Source organism: Pan paniscus, chromosome 11, assembly GCF_029289425.2.
Source record: "Pan paniscus chromosome 11, NHGRI_mPanPan1-v2.0_pri, whole genome shotgun sequence".
NCBI lineage: Eukaryota > Metazoa > Chordata > Mammalia > Primates > Hominidae > Pan > Pan paniscus.
Genome location: NC_073260.2, coordinates 114,359,288 through 114,380,804, shown reverse-complemented (window position 1 = coordinate 114,380,804; position 21,517 = coordinate 114,359,288). Strand labels below are relative to the sequence as shown.

The following is a 21,517-nucleotide window of genomic DNA, read 5'->3' as shown; positions in this document are numbered from 1 at the left end:
ATTGAACAAATCAGCCCTTTGAAAGGGTCAGTGGTCTTATATAACACAGTTAGGCACAGAGAGATACAAGAATCAAAGAATGTATTTCACCAGTAGGTAGTGTTAGAAGCTTCAGGAAAAGCAGAGTCCTGAATGCTGATAGGGGAAGGCTGAGACATGCAGTTTATAGAGAAGAATTTTTATTCAGAGTCCTGGTAGGCCATGGGAGGGATGGGTCTGTAAGGCAGTTATAGAGGAGAAAGAGAACAGAGAATTAAGTAGAGCAAGAACAAGCACTCAGATTTGTAAGCAAAGACCCAAAAATAGCATTCAGATAAGGTTGATGGCATCTCAGAATGTTAATGAAATATAATTTAATACTTCTATGAAGTATAAGCCATGCTTCCTACTTGAAAATTTTTTTAAACATTGAAATTATTTTCAACCTAGAGATAATTTAATCTTTTAAAATTGTTTCTTCTATTCATATAGTTTTTAAAAGCTTCTCTATTAAATAGAAGAATAAATCTTTCTTCTAATACATATCTAACACTAAAATTAGTACTTTCATATTGTATATATAATGATAACCATTGTTTTCCTTAAAAAGAGAAATAGTTGGAAGGATGAACCTCATGCAAATTAAAGCTATAAGAAGAACTAACAACAAGAATGAATCTCACAGAAATGCATCACTATATAGTTGAGGGGAAAGAATAGGTACAGTATGATAATTTCTAGTGTAGTAACACTGACAGGTCAGAGTATATGCTGTGAAAAACAGGAGTAGTGGTCAGGCATGAATGATAGTGCCTGAAAGGAAGATGGAGTTAGGCAGCATCTTACAACCATTGGCCAAGTATGAGCAGCAGTAACAAATGGAGTACAGTAATAGAAGCTGAAAGTTGTAATGATTGCCTGAAGAGGCGGGTCAAAAAAAGATTCACAGGACATTTGATGCCTGAAGGCATTAGCATTATGGGCATAATTGGAAAAAATGAGAAGCAGGATCCATTACAGGACTGTTAGAGGCAAGGACAAAGGTAACATTGAAAGGATAAAATGAAATTTCATTTTTACTGATGGTGGTTAATCAAAACCTTGGAAGCAGACAAACAACTGAAAAGGCTTACTTAATATTATACCTATTCTGCAGTAGATTAATAAGCCTTTTTAGTTCTCCAAGATAGAAAAATGAATCCATTATTCCCAGTGATAATTTATTTTATCATATGTTTCTTTCCAAAATTGGCTTAAATATTACCGTTGTAAATGTATGAGATGAGATTTATATTTAATTGCTCATTTTATACAAGTTGACAATAAAAAGACACATGTTAAAGAGACTTAGGGGTCACTTTTTTCAGAATTGTCCTTTTAAACTTTGAATGGTTCAAATTTTGCTAAGAGATGTTCACAGAGTTATGAGAAGACAATCCCTTATGTTGGCATAAGATACCTACACAGAATTTTCTTTTTCCTAGTTCTTTCCAAATTCTTTTTTTTTTTTCTTCAGGCTTTCAAATCCTCTTTCATGGTATAGAAGAGAGATCACATTCTGGCACTTCTTAGGAGTGGATGCAGTGCTCACAATATGCTCTATTCGAACTGATTCTTATTTATTTTATAATGTATATTTCCTCGTATATTTGTTAAAAATCAATATATGGTCTAAGGCATTCTATTTCTTACCGTAATTACTTAGTGTATAGTTAGTTCTTTCTAATATATGACAATTCTCACTGAGAAATCAGATTTTGACTATTTGTAATCCTACAAATGACCTACGTATAATGATAGGAGAAACTTCTATCATTAAACAATCAGTATTAACAGATCAATGTTTATGGGAAGTTTGACAGTACTCACATGATACCTGCCCACCTCTGTTCTTTATTCTATCATGAAAACTTTAGGCATCAGGCACTATTGCTTTATCTTCTAATCAAAACAGAGACCAGGAATTAGAAACAGTGAGAACCCCCTGTGTTTCAAGAAATGGGTGAGGGCTCTGTACAGGTCATCTTATATATTTTTCTTAATCACCTAGGAAGTTAAATATTGTATTATCCTCATTTCTCAGATGTGGATAATATAATATTTATTACTTAAGAATAGATACTACATAGCTTCCCTTAAGACACAAAGCCAGGAAGGAGCAAATCTGAATTTCCAACCCACCCAAGTCTGATTCCAAAGACCGGATCCACCAGATCATTTTGCACATTGGTTCATGTTTTTGATCTCCTATCTTTCCAACAAAACTATAAACATTGATATCATTAAAGTAAAAAGATGGAGGCAATACCAACATAACTACCACTTAACACAAGTACATGAGCACTCGCACACACACACACACACACATCCTTCATACTGAGGAAATAAATATATTTCAAAGATTATTTTAAGTTAGAATTAAAATACAATTATTTATCCTGGCATACTAAGGTTTTTTACTGTTTTTCTTCTATATAGATGTGTAAAAATTTTATATCATGTAATATTAGTGATCAACACATTTTGTGACGTGCAATATGTACTTCTGAACCCTTGAAAGACTCATGCTTTCTTTTACCTCCCTCTTAAGTGTTTCAGTAATTCACCTCTTTGACATAATGCTAATTAACAAAGAGACCAAGAAAAATTGGCTTTCTAAGTATCTATCCATCTATTTTTTAAACCTGTTTCCCATAGACTGATAGGCTGACTGGTAACATGTAGATCAGTGGTTTTCAACTGGGAAATTTTTTTCCACCCAGGGCAAATTTGGTAATATGTGTAGACTTTTTTTATTGTCACAACTATGGAGGAGAGAAGGAAGATGCTATTGACAGTTAATAGAGGCCAGGAATGCTGCTAAACATTAAACAAGGCATAAGACAGTCCCCAAGAAGAAAGAATTATCTAGGCCAAAATGTTAGTAGTGCAGTTGAAAAACGAAATGCTAGATGTTTACAACATTTAAGAAAGAGAAGACCATATGATTGACTACCTTTCATGGCTATCCAGTTACATTACAACAAAGGAAACACATTAACAGAGTTTCTCAAGAAGGCAAATAAACAGAATCACAAAGACATATTCTCAAGGGGAGTTATTGCAGAAAGGACTTAGAAGTAAACAGTTAACAATCATGCAGAGGAAGGGGATGAAAAACATTTGCAGAATGTTATAGCTAAGATGCTACTTATTTGTTCAATTTATTGGTAGAATTTTACCTGAGGAAAAATATAAATATAAATTGATGTCAATTGAAAGCATCTAGCATATTTGCAAAGGATGGTTGTAAAATACTAAGAAGAACCAGGAAACTAAGTAAACTTCCTTTTTAATTTTTGGTAAATAAAAACAAGTTTGCATTTATTAATCATGAGTCATTGGCACCTAGAAATAAAAGACACAGCTTATATACTCAAACAGCTAACTGGATAGAGAGGGAGAAATCACAATTATTCTAAAGCATAATGAATAACTATATCCAGTGATCATAGCCTTGGAGTTACAAAATGTTTGGAGTTATAAAAATGGTACGGAAAATGGCACATCTGACTCTTGCTTGGAAAAGACAGTGCAATGGTGAAAGAAAACAATACATACTCTAATGCTTCTGTGAAGGAAACCATTTCAACATGGAACATTTTGAATGAACATAGTATAAAAAGCCATAAAGGAGTGAAACATTGATTTAGAAAATCTGATAAGATAAAGTCACTTAAAAGAAATATGTACAAATGTGTTAGTTATGGCATTAGTTATAATGATAAAAAAGTGGTTTTCAAAATTTGAAAAAAATCTATCCAAATGTAAATTGGCATACTTAAAGTCCTTCAACATTGGCAAATGTTTAAAGCATAGATCTTGCTAGATGAATAAAACAAGTTACAAATGATTTTATAATATAATGTCATTTTAGGATAAAGTGTAATGTGCTATGTATGCATAGGAGTATATTTAATTGTCATCTTTTTAAAGGCTGAATAATATTCCATTAAATAAGTGTGCATATATATGTGTGTGTGTGCATGTGTGTGTGTATATGAATTTTCTTTATCTGTTTTATTTCTTGACAGACAATTATTTTGCTTCCATATCTTAGGTATTGTGAATAATGCAAGGTGCTGGATATGTTAATTAGCTTGATTGAATCATTCAACAAAGCAAACATACATGTAAGCATCACATTGTATCTCATGAATGTATGCAATTATGATTTGTCAACCATAAATAACATTTTAAGAACAAATACATTGAAAATACATCAAAATCTGATTTTTGAAATAAGAAATCTTAACAGTTGTTAAATTTGAGAGGTAGAATTTTCAGTAAACTTTTTTTTTTCCAGTGTGTTTTTCTATGTTCTCCAAGTTTTCTACACAGATCAGGCCATGTCTGAATTATTGTTTTCAATTATTTGGCAACATGTTTTCCAATATATTTTGAACAGTTGATCATTCAGATGAAAGAAATAAGAACAGTGAGAAAACTGTATGTGTTTTCAAATAGAGGCTGTTTAGGCTGAGAAAGAGAAGCTCAATGAAGTAAATGGTAGCTGCCCTCAAATTTCTACAGTGCTTTTATATTCAAAGGAATTTAGTAAAATATATGCTGCTCTTGAGAACAAAACCTTAGCCTCCAAAAGAGAGCTTACATAAAGAGAGTTTGGGCTTATTACAAAAATAACATTCTAATAATACAGTCATAGCATCTTCAGATTTCTTGGAAAGCAGGAGCCCCCCCACAACCAGGAGTTTCAAACAGAGGCTACTGACCTTCTGCCTGTCATGTTATTGAACAGATTCCAGCTTTTGGTGGGAATTGCATCGAGATAACCTTAGTCTAAGGTGCTTTTCCCACTTCCAAATGCCGTTGTAAGTACAGGGCTGGCATCAGAAAGGATACTAAATAAAATGAAAAAAAAAACTTTGCATCTTTTTATTTAGCTGTCATGATTGTTTGCATTTCTTTTTTCAACATGTGCATTTCTTCCAATTATCCTATGTTTTATGATTTAAATTGTCATTTAGGAAGTTAAAAGGGCTGACTTGAGGGGTGCTTCAAATGCCATAGCACCTGGATGCCTACTTATAAAAATTCATATGGATATATATATATATATATATATGCACCAGTGAATAGTTAATATGTGTTAATTATATGTCAATGTATGATGCAGTTTGATCTTTCACAAGTGGCCTAACCTAAAACTTAAAAGAGATAGAAGGAGCTTGATCTCCATCCTCCTCGCTGCTCTCTGCCAACGTGAGGATACAAGGAAAAGATGTCCAAAGTAGTAGGTGCTAACCAGGAAGCAGGCCCTTACCAGACACGGAATCTGTGGGTACCTTGATCTTGGACCACCTAACCTCCAGAACTATGAGAAATAATTTCTGTCATTTAAGCCACCCAGACAACGGTATTCTGTTATAGAAATTTAAACTAAGGTATATAGCATAGATACAGACAGAGATATAGATTATAGTTAGATATACGTGTACTTCTCTTGATGTATCAGAGTGGAGGGACACTGTGGATTTCAATCCAAGTGAGTTCCTGAGAAATCAGTTTCTGTTTACTGTCTTCTCCCTCTCTCTCTCTCTCTTTTTTTTTTTATGTGAATTGTGAGTTTCTGGAAGGAAGTATTCATGTGTTATTGGTTTTTACCTGACGGCTTGGTGGCTAGCACACAGGAAGCACTCAATAAATCATTGGTGTATAAATTGAAAGTTGCTTAAAATTAACTAGTCTTCCTGGAGTTCAGAAGAAAATAAACCTAGCCCTAGTTAACACCAGCTGTTAGAGGTATTTTATACTACAGTTTGTCAGCTTTGGCTACCCCCCAGGACATTTGGTAGGTTTGGCAAAGTATCATTGATGAAAAGGCCACACCCACATTTTGAAGCAGAAACTTGAATGTTGAGGGTAAGGCATCTATATTTTAAAAGATTTATCAGTAATTCTGGTAATTTTGTGGTTTTAGAATGACTTCTGTTCATAGCCATCTGCTCACAGACAAGGGGCTAGATAAGCTCTATGGATCCAGGATTCCATCATTTATTCCACTATTCCAAGAAATACAGATCCTTAATTGGGACAATTCTGCTTCTCCCTACTAAGAATTATCTTTAGTGCATGCACATACCTAAAATGGAACAAAAATTGCTTTTGTGTATGCCTGTGACAGATACAGAACCATTCTGTATTACAAACGTCTCAGTCCAGTCTGGTAATAACATATAATTAAAATAAATGAGTTCATCTTAAGTTATTAGATCACACCATGATTTTCCTAACCTATAAATTATAAAGATTAGAGAAAACAAATTTGCAAGGGCAAAGTTGAAGCTAAATCGTATCATCATTTCTATCCCTGCCTAAATTTTGTTAGGATTTGATGGCAGAATCTGTGAATCAGATGCATGTTTTTCCTCCCCCACTCCCCAATAGTGAAAAAAGAAAATAGCTTCTAATTTTTGTTTTCCAATCTACCAGCTTGTGCCATTGCTGCTAAATCTCTGGCTTTCTAGGTGCTCTCCTGGTAACCTCTCCATGCCTTAATTTTGAAGGCATTGACCTCTATGAGATTTGAATGTTCTTCCTTGCCTTTCCCAATTACTCCATTTTTCAGTGTGTACAGCAAGCTGTCAGATTTCCTCCTCCACGTGAAAATCTCTTTGGGTTTGCTTGCTTCTATGTGTTCTGAAAAAAAACAACTCAGTTTTGGTCAACTCTGTCTCAGAGTATCTGTTCCACACCACGACAGTTTATAATACTAGAGAATAGCTTTATTGATTTTGAAAAATCCTCTAAATACATAAAAGGCCAGATGTTTCCACACTAAGTTTTATCACTCCCATCTGATGGGGAAGGACCTCATTCATGGCTGTTTCCAGTGAATGGAATTTCCGTCATCTAGTTGGCTAGCATTAAATATTTGTTGAACAAGCAGATAAATTGAGATGATAGTTTGGGTACAATAAATACAAAGAACATATCATTTGTTCTGATTTATAAATTTAGACTCAATTTTTTCAAGCTTAGTAATGTGTATAACTATGACAAAGGCAGGATTGATGTTGATATAAAAAATATGACTGGTCAAAACTCTCTTACTAGAGGAAGATTTGATTGGAAAAAGTGTCTGCAATCTGAGAATAAAGTGTATATTCAGCAAAATTAATATCTAATACATGTAATTTTATCAGAAAATACATTTTCAAATTAGAAGCAATCTCTAGTTGTCAAATCTGTAAACAATTTTTAGATCCCAAAGTAACAAATATATCCAGGTACACAACAAGTCGAGGACTTGTCTCTAAAATTATTACTTACTAAGGCTATAGTCTGTGAAGTGCCAAATCAAATATAATTCCTTTATTCTATGATTTTTATAAGGAATATTTGAGTACAAATTAATACTTTGAATGCTATAATTCTATTTTTAACAAGCTCTGCAAAACTTTGCATTATTTTTGAGAAGCTTTGTACTTGTTTTAAAGTGGCTGCCAGTCATATGCCTTATCTATGTATATGTGTATTTATTTATAAATTCTCAGGAGAATTAACTACAAGTTTTATCAAGTTTATAATATGTTAGTATTGAATTTTTCTCATCTTTCTTGTAGGATTTATCTTTAAAGTTTTATTTCAGAATTTTTTTCAACTGCAAAAAATACAACAAAAACTTCAAATTTATGTAACATAAATGAACAGAAAATTTGAAAAGGTGAGATATGTTAATTTAATAAAGTTGTGAAAGATTCCTTTTTGTGGCCACAATACTTCTTCTTCTTTATTTTATTTTATTTTATTTTATTTTATTTTATTTTATTTTACTTTATTTTCCTGAGACAGAGTCTTACTCTGTTGCCCAGGCTGGAGTGCAGTGGCCTGATCTTGGCTCATTGCAACCTCCACCTCCCGGATTCAAGTGATTCTCCTGCCACAGCCTCTGAAGTAGCTGAGATTACAGGTGTAAGCCACCACACCAGCCTAATTTTTTATATGTTTAGTAAAGACAGTGTTTCCCTATGTTGTTCAGGCTGGTCTTGAACTCCAGACCTCAAATGATCCGCCTGCCTTGGCCCCAAAGTACTGGGATTACAGGCATGAGCCACCATGCCCGGCCTGCTTCATCAGCGTAAATAATAGTAATACAGTCATTGGTAATTGATTTGAAATAATATATATCTAGAATTTTAAAGTAATTCAACTATTTTATAATAATTTTAAATGAAATGTGATACTATGACTTTAAAAATAGGGTTAACTGAATTATTCACTTTGGGTTCAATTTTTCATTTACTGCAAAGATGTTGATTGAATGGCATGTGCCTTTTCTATCTTAAGCACTGGGAAAGCAAAGACGAATCAGATACAGCCCTGCTCACAATGAGCTTTTAATCTAGTAGAGGAGTCTGATATGTAAATCAACAATTCCAATAATAGCTTTATGTAAAAAAAAAAAAGTATTAGAAACTCAGAGGTATCAGGGAGGGCATCACAGAGCGCATGAAGTTTTAATTGTATCTCAAAAAAAAAAAAATTAGGAGTTTGCAAGTAGATAAGACCAGAACAGCATTCCTGTAAGGAGAAATAGCACGCATGAAATCAAAACGAATGAAATACCACAGCATGTCTGGGAAACTCTAAGAGGCTTAGTTTTTATGAAAGCCAAGTAGTAGTAAAGGGTGCTGTGGATGTATGTAAATGCTAAACCATAAAGGGTTAGTGTCATATCTCATACCAAAGAATCTCTGCTTTCTTTTCCGAGGGCACTAGGTAGTCATCCGGAGTAATCAAGCAAAGCCAACTCCCTCCCAAAAGACATACATTTGATAAAACCCCCCTACTGACATTATATATCAGGCTATTGAAACAGTCCTCATGAGAGTCAACCCAATTAGAATAGGAAGAAAAGAATTAAGACTATCTGTTTTTGATGGTAATAACTTTGAAAAACTACTGGATGTATCAGATAAGGAAAGTGAAATACAGGAACAGTTCTAAATATTCCTATTGGAAGCCATGGAGAATTATATCTCAACTAAGGTGGAGACAAGGAAAAAGTTTTGTAAAGCAAAGATAATAACCTCGGTTTTAAATATAGTTTGAATTATATTTGTGATATCTAGATGGTGTTATCCATTCACAGTTTGGTATATATAGGTCCTGATCATAGCAGAAAGTTATAGAATGGACACACAGACTTATAAATCATTAGTAGCTACATAGATTTTGAAAAAGTAACAGGAATAGAAAAATTGGTGAGACTGAGTGTAACTCAGACTAGAAACCAAGAAAACACATACCAATAAATACTGGAGCATATCATCACAATGTAAAAATTATCAGATTTGCATATTGTTCAGTTATGAACAACATTATAAAAATTCATTTTGTAAAACTGAGGTCAAATGTATACAGAGGGAAATAATGCACCAAACTTAAGTATATGACCCGATGAGTTTTATTGTATTCATCATCTATCTATATCTCTATATGTGTATAATTATCACTTCAAACAAGATATAGAATATACCCAGCATCCCAAACAGTTCTTTTATGCTCCTTCCCGGACAAAGACCACTTCTTTCCCTCACTCCATAAGAAATTACACATCTAATTTTTCCCACTTTAGATTTGTTTTCTTTTCTTGAACTTTTACAGTTATAGATAATGCATTTTTTGTCTGATCTCTTTAATTCAGCATAACATTTTTGAGCTTTATGGTTTTGTATATATCAACAGTTAATTCTTTTTCTGCATTTATGTTCATGAGAGACATTGGTCTGTAATTTCATTTTCTTCTAATGTTATTTATCAGGTATTAATTGGTATTAGGGTTATGCCGGCATCATAAAAATAACTAGAAAGGGTTCACTCTTTCCCCACTATTTTCTAAAAATATTTTGTGTAGAACTGGTATTAATTCTTTCTAAAATATATGATATAATGCAATAATAAAAATATTATGTAACTAAATAGTAATTGTATTCTAATGAAAATATTAGCCCCATTAAAACACTACTTGACTCAGAATGTATGTTTGTAGTTTTTTAAATATTCTATTACAAATTAATATTTTGATAAAGAGCAAGAAAATTGTCATTTATATCTTGTTTTCTTTCATAGTGTTACAAAAATTATATATATATTTAATAATTCTCAACCCCTTGAATAATTGTGTAAAAGTGAGTATAAATGTCAAAAAATATCCTGGAAGTAGGAAACACTATTAAAAAGTGTTATATCTGCTCGTATAGAAGCAAAACAACAACAACAACAACAACAGAAAAAAAATAAAAACTAATTTTAAAAAAGGAAAAAAGTAATTTACCTATGTTGCTACATTTAGGAGTGCATCAATTCCCACACACTCAGAATTGTTTCCTTGGAGAAGCTTTGTATTATTAACATTTTCCCCACTAGACCTGCACATACACAACATAAACAGAGCATCAGAAGTTGTCAATCATAAACCTAAATATAGCTCTAGGCTGTCAAGTTTCTGGTTCCCAGGAGTAACAACAACAAAACCTATGTAATGAGGACTTTGCTGTTAAAGTCTTCTCTGGGAAACACTTGTGTTACTTTGTAATTTATCATAAACTCTATTTGATATTCTGCATCTGGTAGTGAGGTATAAGACTAAAACCGCGGCGGGGCGCGGTGGCTCATGCCCGTAATCCCAGCACTTTGGGTGGCCGAGGAGGGCGGATCACGAGGTCAGGAGATCGAGGGCATCCTGGCTAACACGGTGAAACCCCATCTCTACTAAAAATATAACAAATTAGCCGGGCGTGGTGGCGGGCGCCTGTAGTCCCAGCTACTCGGGAGGCTGAGGCAGGAGAATGGCGTGAACCCGGGAGGCGGAGCTTGCAGTGAGCCGAGATCGCGCCCCTGCACTCCAGCCTGGGCGACGGCGAGACTCCGTCTCAAAAAAAAAAAAGACTAAAACCGCTTGAACAGGAACAGAAACTCTGAACACATAAAATGCAACTAAATTCACTGCAGTTTTATCCAGAAGTTATTTCATCTTTTAATTTCTACAACTCTAAATCCTTGGGAGTCTGCTCCCCCATTTTGTTTTAACAAACATGCCCTGAATTTTTGTCAATATAAGCTGTTTGGGAAGGAATAGAAAAGAGAAAATATCCATTTATTGCTAGAAATAAGTAGAAAAACAGGAATATAAAATTAAGCCACTATCTTGAGTAAATATAAAAATGAAACAGATGCTTATTAATTAAGTGTGGGCAGGTGATGACAAGGCACCGAGGCATATTGCACCAGCTATGAAGAATTTAGACAGCTTTTATCCTACCGGACCATTTACTCATTACGTAACAGACACCTTAAGGAGTAGAAAAGGTGACAAAACAAAATGATATAAAGAGCTAAGAGTTCAGTTTTCTAAACTTTGAACACTACTTGGTTTGGTTTTATTTGCTTTTCTAAGGAATAATCTGGCTTCCATGTTTAAGTTTTATGAATGCTGCAGTTCGTGATTTTTTTTTTCCACTGGAAACTGTGTGACTACAATATTATTTATGAAATTGTATTGCATACAATATGCCAAGAAGATAGACAGCACTGCTTTAAGTATAGAATCAATTTTTCCAAAGAGTCCATAATAGCAAGGATTTGGAAAGAAGTAAAATATCTAGGCAGAGAAAAACCCATGAAAACACAAATCCACTAATCCATGGTTTATAGCAAATCTATATAACAGTAAATTTTTGAAAATGAAAAATAAAATTTAAATGGCTTCTTATAAGACACTCTGATGACCAATCCATCTCATTTTTTAAATTATACTTCTGCTCAGATTAGTGGCAATCGAATTTCTTCATTTAGAAAATTTGATAATGGGCCATTAGGGAAGGGAAGTCCAATCAATTCAAACTTGTTTCCCCCCTCCCAGCCCCCCAGTGCCCCTTGCTCCCATGTTCTCTCATAGAACTGGATTCCAGTAACATTGACAGTTGATCCTTAGTTCTTAAGTTATTTTTTAAGTTGTTATAACTTTTCTACCTGACTTTATTTTTTATACTATATGATTTTCTTTGGATTTTATTGTGCATTGGTACACAGGGCCTTTGATCTCGTATTTTTCAATATTCTACTTATCTCAAAAGGAAAAATAAAAAACAGACAAAAGTCCTTTAAAGACAATGAACAAAAATACATAATGCAGAGATGGAATTAGAACTAAATGAGAAAAACATTTTCTACATCAAAAAAGGGAAATTTTAAAAAATGATCTACAAGTTTATTCCTTCCATATATGAGAACATTAAAGGCCAGAAATAATGTAAATCTGGTGCTTTTGTTTTGATTAGGACAAATAAGTACAATATTCCTAGAAAACAATGTAACAATCAGTACCAAGAATCAATGTAACATTCAAATCTTCAGTTTATTATATTCCCTTCCTGTAAATTTATACTAAAGAAATAATTTTAAAAGGTGAAAAAGTTTATTTCTGAAAACATGTAGTAAAAAATAAGGAAAACTATTCATTTCTACAAATTAAAAAAAATTTCAACTGAATTACCAATTCATGTGACCTTTATGCCAGCTATTAAAATACAATTGTGAAAAATATAAAGTACCATGTGCAACTTACATTATTGAGATTCACCAATTACATTTAAGAGAGTAATACCCATTTGTGAATTCCATCTATATATATTGCTTCTTAAAGCCATACAGAGGAGAGAAAAAAATGTCAGAGAGCTCAGACAAAAGTGAGAAGATGGAGAGATAATAGTATGAAAACACAATTGAGGCATTTTCATAGGTATCCAGAAAATATGGAAACAATTACCAATTATCCATGGATCAATAACTAAGGTAGCATCTTGTAGACACTGCATTGACCACTTAGAAGAAAACATCAATATTTTGTAGCTCTTGGGGTATGGGAAAGAATGCCAAGGAGGGGGGCTTCTTGCACATTTGTCATCAATTTCCACTAGTTATAAGTCCTCAATAAAGTGACTCATGTCATGATATGAGGATATTTAGAAACTCTCAATGTTAACATGTAATCTGTATATATACATATATATACACACATGTTTATATATGTATATGTTTATATATATTTCCATATACATAATACAAGAAGTTGTTTGATTTTATATATATAAAATGCTTATATATATTTAAAATGTTTATATATAAAATGTTTATATATATAAAATCAAAAAACTTCATATATATATATATATATGTATGTATGTATAATCAAACCACTTCTTACTCTGCTTGAACAGTTGTGATGTTTCTTTCCAGGTTTGCAAGTTCAGAGCTGATACTAAACAAAGTAAGTCATTCCATAAAATTTACCTATACACAATGGCAAACAGATAAATGAGAAAAAGGGTACACATTTTTGTGTAAATAAATAAATGACAAAATAAACTTGAAAAACACAGTATATGATTTTTAAATTACTGTATGAAACAATTACCTTAATATTTAATATATCTTGGGAAAAAGGGGGAGATTGGTAAAAATAAAAAATGAAAACAGCTGACGCTTTGGGGTAAGCAATTAATTTCTTTATTTCCTTTAGTTTTATTGTAATGCCATCTGTGGATGAAATAGAAGTTCACAGCAACAGAAATGAAGGCCACTGATTTAAGTGCCTGAAGAGCACTTTGAAAGGAAAAACCTAGAATTCTAAAACAAGGAAAAATAATGCATCTTCAAGGGCAAATGCGTCTGAAGACAAATCTATGAAAAATTTCAGGTATGACTTGGGCTAAACTAGTGTTTCAAAGATAATTGTCTAAATTCTGAATATTTAGATGGTCACCTTGCACTAATCTGGGAGCTGTAGTTCTTGAGTAGAGGACCATGGATGAAGCTGTGAGGCATAACATGATCACATCAGCATGTGTCACTCAATAAATGTACTGAATGGTACATCCCCACCAGATCTTCTGCTGCTCCATCTCTGCCAACAGAGGTGCTCCGGAACACAGCAAAGGAACTCGTTAAAGATACAATGAGCCCTAAATAGAAATTACATAATGTCTTTTGCCCCAACATGGATGGAATTGTGGCTACTACCTTAAGGGAAACAACTCAGGAACTGAAGGTCAAAAACCATATATTCTTACTTAGAATTGAGAGCTAAACAGTGTGCAAACATGGACATAGAGCATAGAATAATAGGCATTGGGAAATTGGAAGAGTAAGAAGAAGAGAGGGGGGTGAGGGATGAGAAATTACTTAACAGGTACAATGTACATTATCCAGGTGATGGTTGCACTAAAAGCCCAGACTTTACCACTATGCAATATGCTCGTGTAACAAAACTGCACTTGTACTCCTTAAATGTATACAACATTTTTTTAAGCAAGATATAGCAGGTCAATTTTGTCCATATGATTGAATGTTGGATAAAATTTGAGTAGATGTTGTTTAGGAAGACTAAATATGACTTGGAGAACAGTAACCAGTGGAATGACCTTTCCAATTCTACCTAGCAGACATTGTTCAATTTATACTATACCATTCTCTCAGTGACAACTTCAGAGGTTTTCTCACAGCCCTGACACTCACTTAGTATGGCCATAAGCCGTAAATCAAGTAGCCTTCTTAGATGAATATAAACATAATGTTTGTGCAAGCAAAAGAAAGAGTAGGATGGAAGAAGGAGACCATAAAAAATGGAACTCATAGAAATTGATATCAAGGCATCTTAATTTATCATTTGGTAGCAGCTAAGCAGCAACGTGTAGCCAAAAGTCTTATATAATAAGTAAATTATGAAGAAAAGAATGCTGTTAGACCAAAAGAGCAGAATATGTATGTTCCATATGATTAAGTCAGTTTGAAGACAATATTAAAGATGAGATTTCAATTGATTGCATTATTCATTTTCATAGTGAGTCCTTTATTCCAACAGGAGTGTTTTACTACTGATCATAATAAGAATGACATCCTATCGTTTAAAAGCTCCAAATATTTACTCAAAAGCATAATTAGATATATTATCATTCATTATCTGTGTAAAAATAAGTATTTGTCATCCCTAATCATTCTCTGGATGTGTGATTTAATCTTTTCCCCATAAACCAGGTCACCGTTGACAGCCTCTGTTCAAAAAATTTTACAATCTTGTTACTGTATTGTCAAGAGGAAGACAGTGATTTCACAGCTGAACTTGCTGGAGTCCTACAAGGTTTCACCCACAGAATCAAGGAGCCTACTTTTGTAACCTACTCTTTCTTTCCCACAAGGCTTGAGTGATTGCATGTCTGAGACTATTAAGGAATTCCGGTAGATGTGCATGACAGTGCTATTTATCTCAGACAGTTCTTTCAGAAATGCAATGAAGTTATTACTAGAATTTTGCACAACGTAACTTTAATCTACCATTTTCGAATAGTTACCCTTGTATCATTGTTTGGCTTTTAAAAAGCTATTAAATGTATAACAAAAAATATAGGTTAAAGCTACACAAGTTTTCAAGTGTTGATAAACCTTTGGCACCATAGAGATGTAAGTTTACTGTATCATGAAAAATGTACTTTTATTTTTAACAAAACAGTTTTCTTTTCACTTCTACTTCATTTTTTTAATAATACAGATTCGTTTTTACTTATATTTCTGTATTGTATTCACTAGATGGCAGAGTAAGCAAGTCAAAACATTATAAAATAGAGTTATAACAATCTAATCCTGAAATCCTGAGAGAATAAGGATTGTTGTGGCCCAGGATAATCAGGGAATGTTTCAGAGAGGAAGCAAACTTTGTGTACAAGTGGCATGTGTCCTTTCCAGACCAAGGCTTATAAGAAGCATCTCTGCCTCCTTCATGTTCTGTCTTTCACTATCTGTCAGGTGGATGCAGAGGACTTCAGGTCCTAAGAGATGGAATAATCAAAATGGGGAAGTTTGGATCACACATCTGAGGAAATCCACCTGCTAAGAGAGCAAGATATAGTATTTCATTACGTTAAACCACTAAAGTGTTGGAGGTTATTCACTAAACCAGTTTGCATATTTCTAACAAAAATGCTTAATGCTGATTTTCTTTATTTCATTTGAAAAGAATATATGTTTATTTCCCCTTATTTTAGATGTTACATTATTTATCGAAGTAAGATCTGCCTTGGAATAATGAATCCCGGGCAAAACAAATAACACTTTTGTTGTTACCAAAATACAAGGGTGTAACTTCTCTTTCCATATACATAAGACTTCCTATATTATCACCCTTAGTTTTCTTATTCATTTATAATTTATGAAATACTTACTGAGATTATACAAGCTTCAGAACCTGTTTTCATTCCTGTCTTGATGGTTAAGATTTACAGCATATTGCTGGGAAGAAAAAATTCTGGCTGCTGGATCCCTCCTTCCCTATTTCAATCCCTTTAACCCCACAATTATCTATCAACAGCTGTAAAGGCATATCTTCATCAAATCCTTCAATAAGCCCCTCATATATGTAAAAGAAGGACATTTTACACGTGAATTCTTATGTTTAAATTTGAAGGAACTTTACTAGTATGCTTTGCTTTAATTTTTACATCACATGTAATCATTCTATTTAAATGTGGAAATTATACTGTTAAAGGCTAGAAAAATACGGAAATTCCCATCTACAAGTATCAGTGACAACCACTACCTTCTTCATTTGCAATTATTTCTTTTTGTTTGTTTGTTTGTTTGTTTGTTTTTGAGACAGACTTTCGCTCTTGTCACCCAGGCTGGAGTATAATGATGTTATGTTGGCTCACTGCAACCTCTACCTCCTGGGTTCAAGTGATTCTCCTGCCTCTGCCTCCAGAGTAGCTGGGATTACCAAGCCCAGCTTTTTTTTTTTTTTTTGTATTTTAATATAGATGGGGTTTCACCATGTTGGCCAGGTTGATCTCGAACTCCTGACCTCAGATGATCCACCTGCCTCAGCCTCCCAAAGTGCTAGGAATACACACCCGAGCTATTGCATCCAGCCAACTATTAATTCCTACTGGAAATTTTGCTTGCATATAGGGAAACTGGCTGTAGGTGTTGCTGTATAAAAACATGTTTATCACCTAACACAAGGCCTGCCTCTATGCAATCCTTCAGTCCAGCATTTTATGAAGAATCACAATTCAGATAGAGATGCCAGAATGCAAAATTTCTGTGCAAAGATTTTCTCCATTATCCTTTTTGTATTGGTCTCTTTGCCAACATGTAGCTAATATATTAAACTGAGTCTTTTACTCTTGGGACAAAACTGGTCTGGGTGCTCTCACATTGTACAGGAATTGGCCCTGAATCCTCTAAGGGGATTCATACATCTTGGTTATTTTACTCTAGGAATGTCTGTTGAAGCTTGAGTTTTGGACATCTCTGGGGAAATGGAAAAGTGCTGAATGAGATATTTCGGACAGGTGGAACCTTACATTGCACAATGAAGTAGAAGCTGATTCCATACTCTAGTCTTAAAATGTATCCTGTGCTCTTCCCAAAATGTTATCTTGCCTCCAAGCACAATCTTTTCTTTCTCAAAATTTTAAGATATTATTATCGACAAAAATTATGAAACAGATGAGAAAATAAGGTACCATAAATAAAAGTCAGAAAAATAAAACATTAAGGAGTCAGACCTACACAGACTGAAGATATTCAATGAAACAAGAGACCCTAAGAATTGACTGATGGATTTGGAGAAAAAAAAAAGCAAAGCTCTTCTAGGAATAAAGAATATAATTAAATGATAAACTGAATGAATGGGTTAAACAATATATTAGACATTTTACAAAAGAAGAAACAAAGATAGCTACTAAAATATGAAGAGCTATTCAGTATTCTTAGATATCAGGAGAATGTAAATTTAACCTCGTGAGACACATTTTAATATGTATCAGGCCTACATAATTTTGTAGTCAGGCAACATTAAGTTAATTAATACAGAACAATAAGTGATCCTCCAACATACCAGTGAGAATGAAAACTGTCAACTTGGGAAAATAATTTGATATTATCTAGTTATTTGCTACATGGACACACCATATTACCCAGGAATGAAATACCTGGATATATGCCAGAGGGGAGTTTTGCATATGCATATCAATAAATATGTGAGAATGTTCAAAATAGTGTTATTTGTAACAAACACTGGAAACAATCCAGTTGTCTGTCAAAACTGGAATTATTAGTTAAATTGAGGTATACTTGTTTAATACAATGTATATCAACATCCTTAAAATTAAAAAGTATAATTTGAAGTAAAAAGAAAATTAAATAAAAACATATATTATGATGCTATTTATAAGATTCAAAAACAAAATAGACGCTGGGGATGCTGCTAAACAACATATAAATCAGAGGACAGACCTTCACACCACGTTTCAGGCCTAAATATCAATAGTGGCAAGACTGAGAAACTTTTTCTAAAGAAAAGTGAAAGCATAATTAATACCAATTTCAGGAAAAATTTTAAAATATGGAATTAGCATTATTGATTTTTCCCTTTAGATTTTTCCTTTTACTAACACTGTCTTTATTTAAAATGTTGATATCTTTTTCATTATTGATTTCTAAGTTGATTTGAATTATTTTAACATACTGCATTAAAATATTATTTATTTTGATTCCTGAGTTTTTTGGCACCCCCTTAAGGTTTGGGGCCTGAGAGTGAGCTTCCGTGGCCTCACTGCAGTTTCAGTCTTAGAGAAGGAGTGCAGATAGAAGGACGGAAGGGGATAGAGAGCTTCAAAAATATTGATATTCTATTTCTTAATCTGGGGTATAGATACAGGTGGGGGTTCACTTTATTATTTTTATTGAACTATCCATATAGCTTATATACAGTCTTTATATACACCATTAAAACTAAAATGAATTTAAAAGATCAATTAACTATGGTTAACTTATATGCTCTAAATTTATATTTTGTATCAACTATTAGACATCTGCTGTCTATTATTAAATAGTATACACATATCACCTATGATTTTTGTTTGAGTCAATATTAAGAGAATACTAAAAATGCATACAATGATGTTTCTCCTATAAATCCACAAATGTTATAGATGCTTATAAAACTTATTCTAACACCTAACTTACCTCTGTTCACAATAGAGCTCTCTTGAATTTTTTGATAGTGTTGGAAGTATACGGAATAAATTCACTTCAACTGTGGTTTCTTATTTCCTGAATCCCGAAAAGCAGTGATTTGACATGCAAGTGCAACACTTCTATCTCTTTCTAATTCAACAGCAAAATTCTCCAATGATTCTGTTCATTAGAGGGATAGGAGTCTTTCATATATTCAATTTCTGTCTTCCATGGGGACGTTCACTCTAGTGGTAGCTTTCCGTTCATTCCTCCACTAGTCAAAAAATGAAAATCCAGAACATAATCATTATATGGTTACTTCCTTTTTATTGTTATTGGCTTGCAACTATAATCCTGCAATTAGGACAATAATGATTACAATACAGTGTAGAAAATTGTATTCTCATTTACTTGACTCTCCTGTTCCTTATTTCAATTAAGTGCTCAAGTGGCACTGAAACTAGCTTCCCACCAGATTTTACTTTGCTTTACCTCAAATTTCTAAAGAAGTTGTATTTACTTGTGAAGCATGTTTAAATGATTTAGATTTAAGTTATACTTTGTTATTGGCACATCTAGTATCAGCATTACATTTTATTGGCCTCTTCCAGGCCAACACAGACACGCAGGTACAAACACATACAAACACACACACTACACAAAGATTAGCCTCTGAGACCTGAAAGAAAATTAGAAACCCAACTCAGCCTCCCCCTCCTCCATATCTCAAAGCAAGTTAATGAGTGGTTTGTACTCCCAAAGCTGAGATCTTGAAAGAGGGATGTGAACAGAAGGCAAGTATATTTCTGTTAACCTTTTCTCAGCATAGTACACATTTAAAATTGATCACAGCATTCTTTCCATTTAGCCATGAAAGGAGTATCAAAATATTCTACTGTAGGAGGCCACCACCAGTATATCTCAGTTAGTACTTGAGATGAGCTTAATGCCTTCTCTGTCCAAGAGGAAAAAGTGAAATTTAATTCAACTAAACCATCTAAAGCTCCTTGTCAGAGTAAGGTCACATCATCATAGTAGTCATGATGTAAGAAATTCAACTACATGTATATAATAATGGCCTATCATGTGCCCAGGCCATTGGGAGTTAACCAACATAGATCTCCATTTAGGAAGGAGATGCAAGGAGAATAATGAGTGTGGAAAAGCCTATGCTTAAGAAAGTGGAGCAGCTTAAGGAGCTTTCAAGATGCTCCATTGGCCCTTAGAATGTTATTTAGCAGGCAACGGGTTTGAAAACCTGACTCTTCCCATAGATGCTTATGTTTAAAGGCCTATGACATAACACACACAAAACCTGTGGTAATGTTTTTTCGGGGTAGGGGGGTTAATTCTATTTTTCTGTTAATATAACATAAATTTAGTGATTGAGGTGACACATTTATTAAGTAGATTCTATTCTGGCCAGAAACTATTAGATTTTTATTAGTAAAGAAGAAAAACAGAGAGCCACTGCTTTTGGAAACAGCCTTTGCATAGGCTTCTAGATGTTCTTTCTTACGAATAGCGTCTTAGTAAAGGCAGACTTAAAAATACAAATAATGTAACAGATATTAAAAACAAGCAATCACACAAAAAAATGAAAAATCCAAACAGTAAACTAAGTTTTCTCTGTATCTATCTCACCTGTACCTACATTTTCTTAATTTTTACCACCCAAGAGGTTTGAAAGAAATTGTTCAGTTACCTTTAATTTTAAAATATAGTTTTTAGAATAAAATATTTTAACGTGCAATATGTATCTTATGGGAGCAGCGTTACTTTTGTCACTTCAAAATTTTTAGCCTTTAGTATTTTAATTAGGCAGTGAATTTGATAAAACTTACTCAACATAAATGTCATGTTCTAGTGGTTTTTATGAGCAAAGTCACCTACTTACCTTTACCTCTAAGAGATACAGTGTATACGACCTTGGATTGGAGTGAATTAGAAATTAGAATAAGAAAAGATACCATAATATGTAGTCTGAATCCATTTACAAAATAATTGGAGAGTATACTCCATTAATAGGCATAAAGAAATGTCTGGTATAATGTTCACCAAATGCACTGGATATTTATAAATAGGGAGCCTTGGTCTTGGTGATTTATAACATTCTACGTGTTGTTACTATGTTGCTTGAATTGTTCATAATTGTCATATATTTATTATAAAAACAGTTAAGGTTATTATTATGAAACAAAATAAAATGTTCATAGAACACAAGTCTTGAAGTTAAACAATATGGTAAGAATACTGCATATGACATATTTAACTATATACAGAGAGAAAATTAAAAGTAAGAAGAAAAAATTGTTACTGGATTGTGTTTACCCACTAACATTGAGCTAAAAACAAACCGAGGCACCACTTGAAAGTTAAAAACCCAAATTCAAAGCTGTGCCACAAGCTGTAACTACTTAATCAAAGATATATCCAAAAAATAATAAATTAGAAAGGACTG

At 33.3% G+C, this 21,517-nt stretch overlaps 1 protein-coding gene across 39 annotated transcripts in view; it reads right to left on the bottom strand.

Moving 5' to 3' along the window:
* The window catches only part of PTPRD (protein tyrosine phosphatase receptor type D), a 2,308,100-nt gene that overhangs the window by 1,895,790 nt on the left and 390,793 nt on the right, over nt 1-21,517 (bottom strand). The gene's annotated exons all lie outside the window — the stretch shown is intronic.